The sequence below is a fragment of the Oncorhynchus kisutch genome, linkage group LG9, assembly GCF_002021735.2.
Source record: "Oncorhynchus kisutch isolate 150728-3 linkage group LG9, Okis_V2, whole genome shotgun sequence".
Lineage (NCBI taxonomy): Eukaryota > Metazoa > Chordata > Actinopteri > Salmoniformes > Salmonidae > Oncorhynchus > Oncorhynchus kisutch.
In genome coordinates, this window is record NC_034182.2 from 23627279 (window position 1) to 23633278 (window position 6000).

Consider the following 6000-nt stretch of genomic DNA (forward strand, 5'->3'; position numbering starts at 1 on the left):
CTTTGTGTTGTCTGTGAATTTATAGCACGACTTTTGATGTTCCTTGGTTGGGGTCTAAGCAGATTATTTGTTGCAATTGCAAACGTAATAAAATGGTGGTCCGATAGTCCAGGATTATGAGGAAAAACATTAAGATCCACCACATTTATTCCATGGGACAAAACTAGGTCCAGCGTATGACTGTGACAGTGAGTGGGTCCAGAGACATGTTGGACAAAACCCACTGAGTCGATGATGGCTCCGAAAGCCTTTTGGAGTGGGTCTGTGGACTTTTCCATGTGAATATTAAAGTCACCAAAGATTAGAATATTATCTGCTATGACTACAAGGTCCGATAGGAATTCAGGGAACTCAGTGAGAAACGCTGTATATGGCCCAGGAGGCCTGTAAACAGTAGCTATAAAAAGTGATTGAGTAGGCTGCATAGATTTCATGACTAGAAGCTCAAAAGACGAAAATGTCTTTTTTTTTTTTTTGTAAATTGAAATTTGCTATCGTAAATGTTAGCAACACCTCCGCCTTTGCGGGATGCACGGGGGATATGGTCACTAGTGTAGCCAGGAGGTGAGGCCTCATTTAAAACAGTAAATTCATCAGGCTTAAGCCATGTTTTCAGTCAGGCCAATCACATCAAGATTATGATCAGTGATTAGTTCATTGACTATAATTGCCTTTGAAGTAAGGGATCTAACATTAAGTAGCCCTATTTTGAGATGTGAGGTATCATGATCTCTTTCAGTAATGACAGGAATGGAGGTGGTCTTTATCCTAGTGAGATTGCTAAGGCGAACACCGCCATGTTTAGTTTTGCCCAACCTAGGTTGAGGCACAGACACGGTCTCAATGGTGATAGCTGAGCTGACTACACTGACTGTGCTAGTGGCAGACTCCACTATGCTGGCAGGCTGGCTAACAGCCTGCTGCCTGGCCTGCACCCTATTTCATTGTGGAGCTAGAGGAGTTAGAGCCCTGTCTATGTTGGTAGATAAGATGAGAGCACCCCTCCAGCTAGGATGGAGTCCGTCACTCCTCAGCAGGTCAGGCTTGGTCCTGTTTGTGGGTGAGTCCCAGAAAGAGGGCCAATTATCTACAAATACTAACTTTTGGGAGGGGCAGAAAACAGTTTTCAACCAGCGATTGAGTTGTGAGACTCTGCTGTAGAGCTCATCACTTCCCCTAACTGGGAGGGGGCCAGAGACAATTACTCGATGCCGACACATCTTTCTAGCTGATATGCCCGCAGAAGCTATGTTGCGCTTGGTGATTTCTGACTGTTTCATCCTAACATCGTTGGTGCCGACGTGGATAACAATATCTCTATACTCTCTACACTCGCCAGTTTTAGCTTTAGCCAGCACCATCTTCAGATTAGCCTTAACGTCGGTAGCCCTGCCCCCGGGTAAACAGTGTATGATCGCTGGATGATTCGCTTTAAGTCTAATACTGCGGGTAATGGAGTCGCCAATGACTAGAGTTTTCAATTTGTCAGAGCTAATGGTGGGAAGCTTCGGCATCTCAGACCCCGTAACGGGAGGAGTAGAGACCAGAGAAGAATCGGCCTCTGACTCCGACCCGCTGCTTAATGGGGAAAACCGGTTGAAAGTTTCTGTCAGCTGAATGAGCGACACCGGTTGAGCGTTCCTACAGCATTTCCTTCCAGAAACCGTGAGAAAGTTGTCCGGCTGCGGGGACTGTGCCAGGGGATTTACACTACTATCTGTACTTACTGGTGCCACAGACGCTGTTTCATCCTTTCCTACACTGAAATTACCCTTGCCTAACGATTGCGTCTGAAGCTGGGCTTGCAGCACAGCTATCCTCGCCGTAAGGCGAGTACAGCGGCTCCAATTAGAAGGCATCATGTTAATGTTACTACTTAGCTTCGGCTGTTGGAGGTCCTGACGAATCGTGTCCAGATAAAGCGTCCGGAGTGAAAAAGTTGAGGAAAAAATAAATAAATATATGAACGGTAATTAAAAAGTGAAAACCGTAAAGTTGTCAGGTAGCAAAACAGGTTGGCAACAAAACGCACAGCAACTCGAAAACAAGCCTGACCATAACCCCTCCTCAGCTCACAAGTACAAATATCAATGTGTTTAATGTGTAATTATTCACCAGAAATGCATCATATACTGCATGGGCAACATTATAATTACATATCAGTCTGAAGTAATGTGTTATAAACCCTTACAACAAAAAATGTCAATGTATTAAGAAAAAAACACAGTTACAGTTCATTGAAGTATTAAAGACATAATTGCGGTTATCCTAGTCAGACAATATATCATATTATGTAATAGAAACAATTATTTTAATGAATGACAGCCATTAGGCACAGGGTTTTAAGATCTGTTGTGTTCTAGAAGCACTGCAACAGCTGCTGACACAACCACACCATCGGCACTCATTCATAACTGCAGAATAGATACATTTTGATATGTTCCTGAATATAGGTATTATGTAGTTGTTCAAACAGTAGTAAAGCAAATGTTTTGAGACATCCAACCAATCACTGATGACTACGCATTCTACATTCAACACACACCATGCAAATACCAACAATGAAGTTAGAGAAAGCTGACGGTTTTCCTTACTTCATCATGCAAGCAAGCACATGCATTAGATCCTGTTTCACATTAGAATAAGGAGACAGTTGAAAATACCCTAAGCAGCCAACTGACTAAAGTCAGTAAGTGGTTATCCATTTAGGCAAGACAGAATGTATCCTGTTTGGTTCCAAACACAAAGTGAAAAACTCTTCCAACCCCTCGGTCAAGTTTAATGGTGTAGTGGTGAATTAAAAATGCTCTGTTACATACATTGGGGTGTGAACTGGACCAAGACATAACATGCAAACTTGAGGCTCTGAAGGTCGTTGGGAATGTTCACTCCAGGACAAAGATCCTGGCAAGGGTAGCCAAGTTCCTGGATAGAGACTATGAAGACCCTGGCAACATCTCTGATACAGTGCCACTATGCTTGTATCTCATGGTTCAGTGGTATAACAACAAATCTGAAGGACAAACTTCAAACGGCCCAAAACAAACTAACGAGAATTATGCTAAAACTAAGCCATATTTTCAACTACCTCAGAGTCTGATGGTGATTTGTTGTTCTCTCTCCAGGTGTAACTCCTGGACCCTCTACATCAGTCCTAGTAGGAGTGGTTGTGGGCCTGGTTGTTGCTGGTGTTCTACTGGCCATTCTCCTGGTACTGCTGTGTCAATATAAAAATGCCGAAGGTGAGACATTTATCAATTCCCATTTCACTTTTTGGTTCATGTTTAGGAGAATAATGTCTAATAACAAATGTTTAAAACAGTAACGACTTGATACAGTTTAATAGTATGCTATTCTCATTACAGATTCATGTTGCAACATAATGTTCTCGTGAGTACACCTGTCTTTCAACATAATGTTCTCGTGAGTACACCTGTCTTTCAACTACGTTCCTTTTCATATAGTAAAATATAATCTGTGTGTTTCATGAGTATCTCTCTCCCTGTCACGACGGCGCTCGGCGCTCGGCGTCGCCGGTCTACTAGCCGCTACCGATCCCTTTTTCTTTTTCTGGTTGTTTTGTCTGTGTTCCTTTTCACACCTGGTTTTCATTGCTTTGATTTCTGTGGGTATATAGGGCACCTGTTACCTGCCGTAATTCGTGCAGGATTAGACTTGTGTGCATTGCCCTCGATTGTATTTGATGTTTGTTGTTTTTTCGCTATTACGCACGTGCATGTAAAGTGTCGGAACTGTGTTTGTTCCTCCGTGCGTTTGCACGAGTTTTCTGATTATTCTGATTGTTTTGGGGTTTTGGTCTGTGCCGTTTTTGTATTGCTGGACTCTATTAAACACGCTTCTCAGACATCCCTGCTCTCTCCTGCGCCTGACTCCTACACCTCTCACCAAGACGCATGTTATCACACTCCCTGTAGGCCCCCCAGTCCCAGAGCACCAACCTGGACACCCAACAGGACCAAGGATCTACCCAGGGCCAGGCTCCTGATGCTGGGTATAATACTCTGCAGCATGGTCAGTCTCTCATCCCAGACCACTGTCACACTCCTCTCTGTTACTTCACATACTGACTTTACACCATTCACTTTATATAGATGTTACCGTACTCTATGTCCCTAGGCAAGCCGATGGAAAACCAACCTATTAATCTTTATCTCTTCTTTGGCCAACAGGTGGCACTAACATCTATGATACAATCACACCCTCAGACAGTAATGACAATGGTACTGGGAAAGCGGGATACCTAGTCAGTTGTACAACTGAATGCCTTCAAATGAAATATGTCTTCCGCATTTAACCCAACCCCTCTGAATCAGAGAGATGCGGTTGGCTGCCTTAATCGACATCCACGTCTTCGGAGCCTGGGGAACAGTGGGTTAACTGCCTTGCTCAGGGGCAGAACAACAGATTTTTACCTTGTCAACTCAGGGATTCGATCCAGCAAACTTTCGGTTACTAGCCCAGCAACCTTTTGGTTACTAAGCACTAGGCTACCTGTATGTTAAATTTGGCATGAATAGAGTATATAGTTGTTGTTGCAGTTGTTCTTCATATGTTTAATATGACTAGCATACTAACAGTAAGTAGAGATATTAGTGTCTTACCTGTATATTTCAGATGCTGGTGCTGCTACTGCTGGACCAAGTGATGTGATGTACAGATTCAACACAAAGTTGGACAAGAAAAAGAAAAGTAACTCAACTGTTACGAATTCATACAAAATGTAGCAGTGTTTTTTACTCATCAAATGTGATAATAACATACAAATTCTCACCTCCTCCTCAGAAATGCCAGCTGATCCAAAAGAAAATCCAGTCTATTCAGAGGTCAAGACAGGGAAGACCACAGGTGAGACCAATTCTACAGGTTGGCAGTCAGTGAAATCTACATGTGTGATTTTGGAGTTTCGAAAAAGATGCAGAATATTCAATAAGCTAATTCCTTAATTTGTTGACTGGAAATGTCCATTTTCAGCAGCAACTGGACCTGTTGATGTGACCTATGCTGAGGTTGACCTTAAACAGAAGGCCAAAGCTAAGAAGAAGAAAGGTAAGACTGGACATCCCTCCTTCAATATTCCCCCTATCTTAACCTCACACCTCTGACCCCATATTGACTAGCTGCATAATATTCTGTATATAACTGTTATATTATTCTGATGTTTTATCCTCACTCCTTACAGAAACAGCAACCCCACCTGAGGCAGATTCAGTCTATTATCAATTGAAGCCAGGTACAGCCCCAGGTAAGACAAATAGCCATATGCTATTGATACTTAATATGATACTAATATGGAACTAATGCTCTGATATCAAAGTATAATGTAGCTATTTAAAGTATGTCTCTTTGTTTAATTCTTAAGAGTTTGTTTGACTGCATGTCCTAAACAACTTTGTGTGGTGATATGTTGCAGGTACTTGAGGGGGCAGGGATGGAGGGATTGAGTAATGGAGGGATGAAAGGATGGAGGGATGGAAGAACACACCATCAGAGGAGGAACCTGGAATATGGCTTTTGTACGCTCAACACACACATACAAAAACACACACGCAATAACACCTTGTACATTAAGGAGTTCTTACCTATTTTATTTACTTATTTTATTGTATTTAAGCATGGTTTAATTGTGTTTTATTGTAACAGCTTTTTATTATAAGGTGTAATGATAATGGATCTTATCTGCAGCTACAGTAATTGTATCTGCTTTGTATTGTGTATTGAATTGTGATGTTGATTTCTATCTGTCATTCAGATGATAGAATAAAACATTTGTACATGAATTTCCAAAAAGTATTATTCACGTTTTCTTCTAATGGCCTGTACTTTTATAATATCTTTGCGTTGTGCTTTTTTAATAAACTATATTTTATCCACCAGATGGTATGAGTGCTTTCTTACAGTAAATGGATATTGTCATCAACTTTTCCATAAAACCTAATTTGATCATACCTCCTTTCAGCCTAGTATAGATCTCAGACGCCA